We start from the raw sequence: 11,964 nt of genomic DNA on the forward strand, positions 1-11,964 counted from the left end.
AGTCAAGATGAGCTACTAAATAGGGTCATGATGCATTTGTTGTGCTGAATGTTGATTAGCCTACTATTCTTCCTTCCATCATGGTTTACACAATGCTTCAAGTATCTACATGGAACTAGCTAGCTTGTTTGTCGACACCCTAATCGCACGGTTTCTTACAAAAACCCTAGCTTTCTCCATGCAAATCTTCCACCTGCACACAAATGACATTGGTCATATATACTTTTCAATAAAGAATGATTTAAAGCATAAGTACTTGCTTGAAAAAAAACACTAATTGGGACCCTGTATAGTCCCCTTCCATGTAATGGTGTTGTTGAAACAAGTGGCCTTTGCGGGGTTTTTTCTAAGCTTCCTCGATCATGTTATCATCCATAGATCTATTATTATCCTTAGAACAAGTTTTGAATGCAGCCTCATTGTCTTGTAGTGTCAAAGTCATAGTGCTTTTAAAACTGGATGATGTTTTCTCATGTCTCTAGAAACTACAGTAACAAACTCTTTCACAACATCAACCCTGCAACACATACAACCATTAATTAATCATCAATATAAGTTTACTTTAATAAAACAAGTAGAAAATGTTACAAATAATAATAGGCAAAAATGTATGGCCCTGAGATACTATCATCAAGATGGCTTGGCCTTCCATAGCCCTTTATAAGGGTTCTCAACATTCTTTGCATCACCCCTTTAATATGATTTTTGGGATGCATCCCAATGCATTGTTTGATATTATATGTTTGTTGATGTGTAATCCAACCCTTTGGATTAGTCAATTAGGCGTTGAAAGTAGTGCGTTCCTCCTACTTTCATTATCTTATATTACGAAGTAAACATATTTTATGGGCAAGGAGCTAGATATGTTTTCCTTGGGTCACAAATTTGGTGAGGTCACACAGTCTCCATTTAATAGAGGTCACACTTTCTCGAAGCAATTTTGGAGCCCTAAATGCGACATTATGACCTGTAATGTTGCTCCCGTCACATTTCGTAAAGCCAAGGCAGGTTGCATAGTCACAGCGTAGTTTAGGTCGCATTTTCAGATCATGGTGTTGGGGCCTCTGTCGAAATCTTGCGACCTAATGGAAGATCGCATAGTCGCAAAAGAGAGAATATCATAGAGATCATGAGATTTTTCAAGTGTGGTTTTGCGACCTTTGGGAGGGGTCGCAAAGTCGCAATACATACAAGTTCCAAATCCTCACTACATGAATGAGGCTTATAACTACTATTTTGTGACTTGGAGATAGTATAGTCGTAGATGTGAAAGGCTCAACTTAACCCATGCATAGACTTAGCAACAACTCTAGCTCTTCTGATTAAAGGGACAAGGATCTCTTTGATGTTTCCGAGTTCAATGTAGCACAAACTACAACGTTCAAGCCTTTGCTCTGCTCAGAGATTAACTTTCATTATTGGGTATGTTGATATGGTTGCCCAGGTAACATCACCAAAAGTCTTCCCTAGTACAAGCATGGTTTCCATAGCAATAGTAAGGTGCCAATTAATCTCACTTTGAAGTAATCAAGGGAGAAATGGAAGTATGACTATGCAAATATTCCATGTGAATATTCCACTTCTTTCAACCAGAATACTAATAATATCAATAGATATAGAATGGCCTCCCATCTTTCTCATAGCATCAATAACACTTTCACATCATTCCTTTGCCAAAATATCCTTATCACCTGCAACTTAGTCAAGCGAGCTTGAAGAATGCTTGTAAACATGTGGTGTCATTGCATGAGCTTGTCTATAACACTATTGTCATTACAAACAGTCATGTCACTTTCTGAAGTCCCATGGCTTCCTTTGTATAGGTCGCATCTATAGGGGAGAGGCATTAATAGAGACTGTGGGCAAGATGACAGCTGGATACTACAACCAGTTAGTAGAATTGTGACCCGTAGATAGGAATACGACTCATATAGAAGGTCTAATAGTCGCAATTAGGGAAGATCATATTTTCGAACTAGAATGTTGTAGCTCAAACTATGATTTTGTGACCATCCTAGTCACAAATCTATTGAGAGACCACAGTTCTCGCTCACCCAATAGGTCGCATTACCTTATTTGGTTAACAAAGAGTGACTTGCCCTAAATTTCTAATGCATCATGGGTTCCTCCATTGCTTAGCTTTCTTTGTGGAATGATTGTCAACGAACTCCATATTCCATTATTCTCTGCGATGGGCATTATGATGTGGTATGCACCCAATGCACTCTGTTGACACCTAAATGTATGTAGGATCATCGCGCCTTTCATAAAGGCCCGCATTGTGCCCACGATATGGCATATTATGTGCATACTCCCACACCATGTCTTTCATGACTCGCTAGGCTTGGTGTTGATCCTTTATGCATGGTTTATTGATAACCATAAATATATGTGTGTGTTCTAGCACTCGAGCATGTGGCATGATTCTAATTTAATAAAAGTGTCATTTGGTATGTATTCCATGCCACTCCCTTTAAGTTCTTTGATTAAAAGTGTGTTGAGGATGAATCACTAAGGAGTGTGATAGTCTCAGTATACAACATTTTGACAGGCCTCTTGTTGTTGAGTTCCAGTCACCATCTAAGCAACACATTCAATGTTGTATCATTGAAACATTAGCTCACTCATTCCATGTAATGTTTTGTTGGCAGTATCCATGCATTCTCTTAACATCGACCTTTTTTGACATGAGATATATGCAAAAACAATTTTAGATAAGTCTTTCCATTATGAATCTCCCTAACATTTCCTTGGTATCCACCCAAATATGTATTAAAAGAACAATTTACTTCACGTGAATGTTCGTTAGTTGTCCCAGTGCAATGTCTTATAATTGGAGCTTTCAAAGTATGTGCTTCATTAACCTGGCATTGTTTACCTTTCGCATTGCAAATATTGTTCCATAATATATGAGCATAACATTCAACAAGACATTGATTTTTCCTTTTGAGGACAATGTCATCAAAGTTTCTTGAAGCACACTCTATTTATGAGCTCGATGAACTTTTCTTGTTTGATCTAGTCTTCCCATTTAGCTAGTCTTTAACAACATTTTTCAACTGCTGAATTGCAAAATCAGTTGTTGGTTTTGAATCCTTTGCTCCTTGATAGTCTAATGGGGGATTTTTAGGATTAAATACCTTAATTGTTGGAAATTCCTTGTTGTGTATTCCATGGTGAAAAAACTAAATAAGGACACTCTTATCAGAGTTTAGAACCTGTGGTGGGCATATGATATTCATATCTCTTATGCTCCATTTAAATCCCTGCAAAGAAAAGGGATAAATAATTAAAACTATGAAAATAATTTCATCTAGAGGTGATAGTAAAAAATTGCAACTAAATTATATGAGTAAAACAAGAGATGCTCGAAACCGAAAATCAACGCAACATTTAGGCACCTTACCAGACTTATGAATTTCCAGTAATTTATGTGATGCAAAAGCAATGGTGCATCTATAGATTCAAGGGTGCGGAGTAAGATGGAAATTTGAGGAATCTTAATGCACTTGAGGGGAGGAGGACCAAGACAAAGCAGGGTTACTGTCATGATGCATTATCACAAACCCTTATGCATGTGTGATCATGCTTCAGGGTGAGTGGTGGGGTACCCAAAATTTTGAATATGCCCAAAAATTTGGGTGGTGTTGTAGCAGCTACAACACAACTTAATATTTAAATTTGTGAATTGTTTTTATTTTTGTGATTTTCTGAATAGCATGTTCCATTTTTTTTAAGTAATTAGGGATGTTTTTAAAGTCCACCATAATAATTTAGAATATTATATGGCTTATTATAAACCATATTAATAAATTTATAAAATTACGTAAAATTATAAAATGTTGAAATGATCTATTGAGCATATTAATTTATATAATTGAATCTTATCGCAAATAGCAAACAATAGTAAAGATATCAAATCCAAAATAGTATTGATGGACTTGTGAACTCTATACTCAATGTGGAAGGTATTGACAGACCTATTTTAGAATAGCAGTGACCATAGGAAGTTAGCACTTAAGAACAAACTCAGAAAGATCAAGATGGAGAAGGGCAACCCAATTCTCAATTACTTGACCAAGTTCACTCATTGTTGGGATGAGCTTGGAAGTGTAAGGATTATTGTTTCTGAAGACGATATGGTCATCCTAGCTCTTCTAGGACTTCTCAAGTGCTGGCATAGTTACCAGGACTCTGTTAACGGGAGGGAGAAGCTACGAGATTGGGAACGACTATGGTCAGATTTTGTACAAGAAGAGATTCGGAGGAACACCAGAGATGGGAATTCTTCCAAAGAAGTGGAAGAGGAATTTTGATTAGTGAGCAAAGACAACAAAGACAAGGGAGAGAATTCCCAACGCGAGGCAGGTGGCAAGAAGATGGACTTATCGAAAGTCAAGTGTTTTCACTGTCACGAGCAAGGGCATTATGCCATGAATTGCCCACAGAAGAAAGCAAGAAATAAGGAGCCAACAGTAGTGGCAATAGGTGAAGCTCTAGCTTCAAAATTTGAACTTGATTTCACTCTCATTTCATGTATGGTCAGCACTGTAATGGGAGGCGTGTGGTATCTTAATAGCATTGCCTCGTTCCATATGACAGGGAACAAACATCTCTTTAGTGATTTTGAGGAGAAAGAACTCAAGCAGAACATAGAGTTTGGATATGACGGGAGGCATAGAGCTACTGAGATCAGTATAGTTACCTTTCATAGGGAGTCTGGCTCCCCTCTCATAATCACAGATGTGATGTATGTTCTAAGGCTAAAGAAGACTCTTGTTTCCATTGCGGTATTGGAAAACCATGGCTATGATGTGATTTTTAGTAAGGGAAAGGTTTTCCTTAGAAGCATCCCCACGGGATAGGTGAAACAAGTTAGTGCATGATTCAAGAACCTATATGCTCTTGAGGTACAAGATGCATGCAAAGCCTTGAGGATCAAGGAAAAGGTTAGAGACTTGGTGGTTGAGAGGGAGAGTGAATTACCTCTCAACATGTAGCCCCAAAAGAAGCCTCAGAAGTAGTATCATACAATTGTGGAGCATCCACAACTGGAGAAGAATAGAGGAGACTGAGAGGAGAGATCCACTCAAGCAGATAAGAAGCAGCCTCAGAGGTAGGTTCAGACAATTGTGGAGCTACCACAATTAGAGAAGTAGAGAGCAGACTGAGTGGAGGCATCCACTCATGCAGAGACCTCCATTAGGGGAAATTTCGAGCAAGGTGGGAAGAGGGAGCACATGCAGCCATACCTCCATGTGAGAGGTGGGGCAATGTGAAGTGATAGTCCCAAGAGGGCAAAAATTGGGGAGTTACATTGAGAGGTTTTATCTCTTGGTCCTCAACCATGTTTATTTTAGGGTTTATAATATTTATCTTAGGGTTTATATAGCTCGGGTTTATAATATTAATCCCTAAGGTTTAATATTATTCCCTTGGGTTTATAATTCCTTAATTTTTTAGTATTAATCCCTTAGGTTAATATTATTTCCTTGGTTTTATAATCCCTTGGTTTTTAGTATTAAACCATAGGAATATGAACCCTTACATTGATAAACCCAAGGGATTGGTATTATAAACACAAGTTTTGATACTAAAACCCAAAGGGACTAATATTATTAAGCCCAAGGGACTAATATTATAATCCAAGGTATATAAACCATTGGATGACCATGATCTATATTGAGCCTAGAGGATTAATATTATAAACCTATGAATAATATTATACCCTAGGAATATGAATCCTTAGATTAATATACCCAAGGGATTGATATTATAAACCCAAGGGAATAAACCCAATGGAATATAAACCCTAGCGTTATTAGTATTAATTTGTTGGGATTATTATAGCTCGGGTTATTATTATTCCCTTGGGTTTATAATCCCTTGGGGTTTTAGTATTAACCCTTGGGTTTATTATTCCCTTGGGTTTTTAATATCAATCCCAAGGTTTTAGTAATCTAAGAGTTCATATTTATATTACCTAATTTAAAATTAAATTATATTAAATAATTATTATTATAAAGAAATAATTATTATTAATTATAATTATAATAATAATATTTTTATTGCAACAATTTTTTTTGTATTATTATTTCTATTATTACATATTTATCAATGGTAGATACAAATGAAGCCTTCAACTATATCAACCACATAATATTAATATTTTTAATGTGGTTGTACATCCCATGCATTCTATTTCACTTCTAATTAACACCATGAAAAATAAATAAAGAAAATAATCAAATAACACATATATGATGATGATGGTGGTGGTGGTGGTTAACGTCCACTAAGACCAAATTGGTCTATCGGACCTATAATTTTCTTAGTTTTTAATTATCTGGCTCCTCGTCTTTGTTGGCGAGATTGGTGTTGTAGATTTTTTTTTTTTTTTCTCTACGGTCTTCCAACTTCCTTTATCTTGCATCTCCTTCATCTCTTCTGGTTCTTGGGACATTGGTGTCTTAGCTTCGCGATTTATTGTTTTCGTCCTTTTGAAGATAGTCGGAGAAGAAGTTTGGTCTAGCAGATCTGATTTGTTGTTACAGGAAGATTTATTTTGTGCGGTATTTGAATCCACATAAATGTTGATGCTTGAGGGGTCATTGAGTTCACTTTTTTGTTGTTGGGTGGGGCTTTCTCCCTGCTTGTCTTGAGAGTTGTTTCTTTCATGTAGTTTCATGAATACCAAGTTTATTGTTTCTATTTAAAGACTCTAATTATGATCGTTAGTTTTATGATATTAAAACTAAATACATACAATCTGATAACCAATGAACACTTTTCTTTTCACTTTATCCTTTTTTTTCTTTTTTCTTAATCTTCTCACCCTTTCCTACTTTGAAAAAAGCAACACAGGGTTTCAAAATCAAATGATTATGTTTTTCAAGAGCTCTCTAATGGAAACAATAAAAATCACCCAATTGGAGTCAAATCATTTTTCTTAACTCTAATAAATTTTAAAAAATTTAACTCTTTTTTTATGTTATTTAAATTTAATTTTATGTTAAAATATTTATAATATCTATCATAATATTCCAATCCACCTAAAATAAAGATAAAAAAATGCACAAAGAAGCCATTAGAAAGTTATTTGTGCTTCATAATGATACATTCATTTAAGTTGAATGTATGTATTATGTATAATCAGAATTCTTTAAAATTTGTGTGTAAACCTTTCGAGCATAGTCATAAGTAATTAAAAAAATGGTTGAAACCAATTTGATATTACTTAATATGTAATTTTTCTTAAGTCTAAAAGAAATATTATCCGGAACACACAATTTGAAGCTTCTTCCAAGCCCTAAATTCCAAAATTGAGGTGTTTCTTTTCCAATTCAAAAATGAATAAAGAATTTCCTCTTTGAACTCAATTTATTCCATTAAGAGGGACTTACTCTACTAGGAGATGATAACAATAATTGATCAATCAGAATAAATGACAAAGTTGCATTGATCCGCCCTAACAACCTATACTTACCAATTTGAGATCCAACAAGAAATACTAGGTGAAGAAGATCAGAAGAAAGTAACTCCACAACCTTCATAGATTTAATTAAAGAATGTGATCAATAAAATGGGAAAATTTACTAATTTCATTAAAGGTTGTGGTTAATTATCAAGATCTTTGTGTTTTCTGTTTTACCATGGTTCAGTCTTTTTTTATGTTTTACCGTAATTTTATTTAAAATGACTCCACACTAGTGAGAAATTGCATCAGTTCAACTTGAGCATTATCAATATTGAACATCAACATCAATTATCTTGTTGTCTCCAAAAATCCTTTGCAATATAGATCCTACTCCACCAATCAAAATCATACCAATAGTTTCCCAACATGTCACATGCATGTCTCATTGCACCCTACACATAAGCAAATTTCTTAAAGGATGGTATGATTTTACTCTGCCAGTCACGTTAACCAAATTAAAAACACAACCACCAATGTAAAACAAATAGTAAGGTGTAGTATATGAATTATTTAAAATTTATTCAACCATAGTTTTCTCTCCCGGTTAAAATAAATTTTAAATTTAAATTTCTCTTAATTTAATATTATTTATAATATGTTAAAATCCAAACAATAAACTCTTGGAGGCACTCTGTAATTCTTTGGATGTTTGATCAATAGAAGTGTGAAATTGGGAGCTTGGATGTTTGATCAATAGAAGTGTGAGAATTAATATTTTTTTGTTTTTATATATCAAATTTCGAATTAAAACTTTTGAAATTTTTGGAAGCAGCAAATTAAAAATAAAAATAAAAACATTTAAATTTGTCTCTAAATTTAGTATTGATTTTTTTTGTTGCATACATCTCCTTAGAAACATTACCCACTACATATAATTATATAAAAAAATATTTTCTTTTGGATACACCATTGGAAAAAGACACCAAACACATAGTGATTTTTATGTCATAAAATTAATTGACTTTGTGAAAGTCCAATCAAATGTTCATTGCCAATCTACGAACGCAAGAAAACCAAGAAAAATAGAATCGCATGCATGCTATAACTTTTTCGTCTCCTTCGATCATAGAACTTAATAACTCTTTTCGAAGACAAATAATTACACTTACAATGACAATGGTGAAACATCAGACGAAGTTAATTATTAAGCACAAAAGAGAAACTTAAACCACTTGGGCAAAAACTCAATAAACCAAATTTAATTATTAAGGACTTGACAAAAGAGCAACTCAAGCCTCAAAAGACTTGTAAAAAACATAGTAAACCGAAGTTAATTATTAAGGACAAAGAGCAGCTCAAACAACTTAGCAAAAGCACAGTAGGAAAAATATTTCAAAGTTGAATTCCATACAATTATAAAAGTAGTGAAAGTTGGACAGTAAGTACATATAATTCTTTGCAAAAGTGAGGAGTGACTATAATCTTGGATAATAACGAAAGGAATTGAATATACCCATTAAAATTTCAAAAGGTGAATTTAATTAGCTCATTCAATAGTCATGTAATCACATTCGCAAACTTAAGTGAATGCAGATACATATCATATGTATTCAACTGCTGGTATGAAGTACCATTGCTCAATGATAGAGAGTTCACATAAAATTTAATTTAACAATCAAATGAGATTGAGAAAGACCATAATGCAATGTTTATGTTCCAAAGATTAAATATATATAATATATATATATATATATAATATATATATATATATTATATATATATTATATATATATATAAAACTTATATTATTATTCAAACAATCAAGTTGACATGTTGATTTGCCACTTAAACAATAAAATAATTTCTAAATTAACACTTGAAATGGTTTTGCTATTTACAATATTTATGCTTCAATTAATAGGAAAATCTTATTAAAACACACCCCTTATAATACCTCATGATGAAATATAATTACAACTTAACTATCAAAGAAGCCAAAATATATTTCCAACAATTCTTGTATAAGAAAAATGCTTCAACACAGTAATTGGCTACTAGATAAAATAAATCACATTATTTCAAGGTCTACTAATGAAAGTAAATTTTGGATGTGATTACCTTAAATTACTTCAAGCTCGAAACAACTTTCTTGAAGTTGTCACTAATGTTTTTGTTAACAAAAGAAAATTGCGCAAACCAAACACAATTTTCAGATTATTCATGCTCTTCCATGAAAAATGCATCCTTATCATCAAAAGCCATTACATTGCCTCAAGGAGTATATTTCAGTGATTTACAAGTTATATTGTTATGTTTGTTATTTGAGTAGGTTTTTGTCTTTCAGCTACAAAACGCAAGCACATTTCGCAGCTAACCAGTTGTTCCGCAGCCATCTCCACGCATTTGTAGGTTACAAGTGTCAAGAGAAGAAAAGGACCACATGGGTAGCTTGGAAAACGTTAGACCATGGATTGTATCCTATCCATTTGGCCAGGATCGATGTGGAGGACTCTGGTCAAAGGGAAGTCAACTGAAGAAACCCATGGCAACTAAGACTTGTTTTACACGATTCTTAGTGATGGATCTGAGGCAGTCTCCTGAAGCAAGGACCTCATTTTCTACCTGCACAAACAGAATCCAACAGCCACTATTAGAAGATTTATGTTTCAAGGCACCGAAGACAAGAATTCTGCACACATTACCTGTCTAGTGTTTTTCTATAGCTAATTTCTCTCTTCAAATAGTTGTATATTTTTCCTATAAATACCAGCGTGTAGAACGCAGAACAAGTTCAAGTTTTTGCTTATGTAATAGTGCAAATTTCCGCTTTGTAGTGTGAAAAACTGAATGCTCTGTTTTAATATAAAAACTTTGTTTTCAATGGATACTTGAAGCGCTTGTGAAGTGTTGATTCCATGTTCATAATCCAAGACCTTGCAAAGGGCCCCCGTGTGGTCATGTGTACATGTTTTTATTTCTGTTTGTCTTTTTTTAGTTTAATTATAAATTCACTGTGTTTTTTTCATCATGTTCATAATCTTTTCTAACTCTGTGTATCATGCAACTTATGTCATTTTCACTAACTCAGAGTAGTTGTATTCCAGCATAGATAGTCCTTTGGTTTTCATTGCTTTTTAGTTCTTAACTGTAGCTTTAAGTTGATGGCAGTAGCATAAATTGATTTATTTCATCTGTTGTTCCTTAATTTTAGATTTTAAATTAAGTTGTTCAATGCCATTTTCTCATTAGTGTAGTCACTCATTATATAAATAATGTTTCCAAAAGCCTTTCAGTTGAAGGTTAATCCTAAAACTAAGTGGTGAAATGTTACATTTATGAATGAGTCTTCATTACAATTGTTGTTCATTAGTTTTTGAGTTAAATTGTTCAATGCCATTTTCTTATCAGTTTAGTAATCATGATATAAATGGATATTTAAAACCCTTTCAGTTGAAGTTCAATCCTAAAACTAAGTGGTGAAATGTTTTATTTATGAATGAGTATTTCCTTGCATTTTATGTTTACTTTTCTTAGAATGATGAAGAATGAAATCTCTCAAATTGCTATCATAAGGAGGTAGTTTCTCCCTGAATTAATGTAGCAGAGTGACAACAATACTTCATTTAGCCTTGCTTTCAAAATAGAATAGTTGCAATTTCATTTTTAGTTTTTACTTAGTTCTGCTACAATTTCATCTTCAGTAGTCATTAAGCTTTATTCTGCAAATAGATTAGACAGTAGAGGTAATCTTATTTCTAGTGCTTCATTTTTTATTTATCATAGATAGCTGCCATCTCATTTTCTCATTTAAGCTTTGGTTTTGTAATTGAGTAGATAATAGTCTTAAAAGTCCTTTCAGTTCATGTTTTGGAAACAATCATAATAGCAAGAAGAGAGGCTTTGTTTTCATTTTTTGTTTAAAAAACTTTACTTCAAATTTGGACCTAAAAGCACTTTTATCTCTCACTTCATTTCTCTAGATTCTTAGCTACAGTAGATTAAGATTCTGTAGATTACATTGCATAACATTGGGAATCAAAAGAAGAAAACCCCAAAAAAACATAAATTCAAAAATAGTGAGGTAAGAAAGGGTCATCTAGCACATATAGTGCACTACACTTCATCAGTTTATGATACTGTTGTGACCACCAACAAACCCCCTCCTTCTTTAGTATTAGCAATAACACTAAAGAAGTGGGACCCTTAGTAAAAAATCCAACAAAAATTTATAAATTTTTTTGTATTATACTCCTCAAAAATACATCACACGGAGAAGAGTGAAACATTTCTTTATGAGCACAATAAGAAACTGCGAAGAAGCGGCGCGAAATTCATTGCATCGCATACATTAAGAAGCGCCAAATGAAAATCTTAAGAAATATCCAATGGCCATATGCGACATGCATATCGCAACGTCGCATAAACAACACACAAATAACTTACCAACTTGCAGCGATGCTGCGATCTGGATTAGTGATGCTGGCGGTCTGTGATTTGCTTCGATCTAGATTTTGCGTCCTGTGATTGTGATTTGCTGTGATCTTGTG

Source organism: Pinus tabuliformis, chromosome 2_1 (assembly GCF_031772625.1).
Source record: "Pinus tabuliformis cultivar Carrire ecotype Pingquan chromosome 2_1, CPIR1, whole genome shotgun sequence".
NCBI lineage: Eukaryota > Viridiplantae > Streptophyta > Pinopsida > Pinales > Pinaceae > Pinus > Pinus tabuliformis.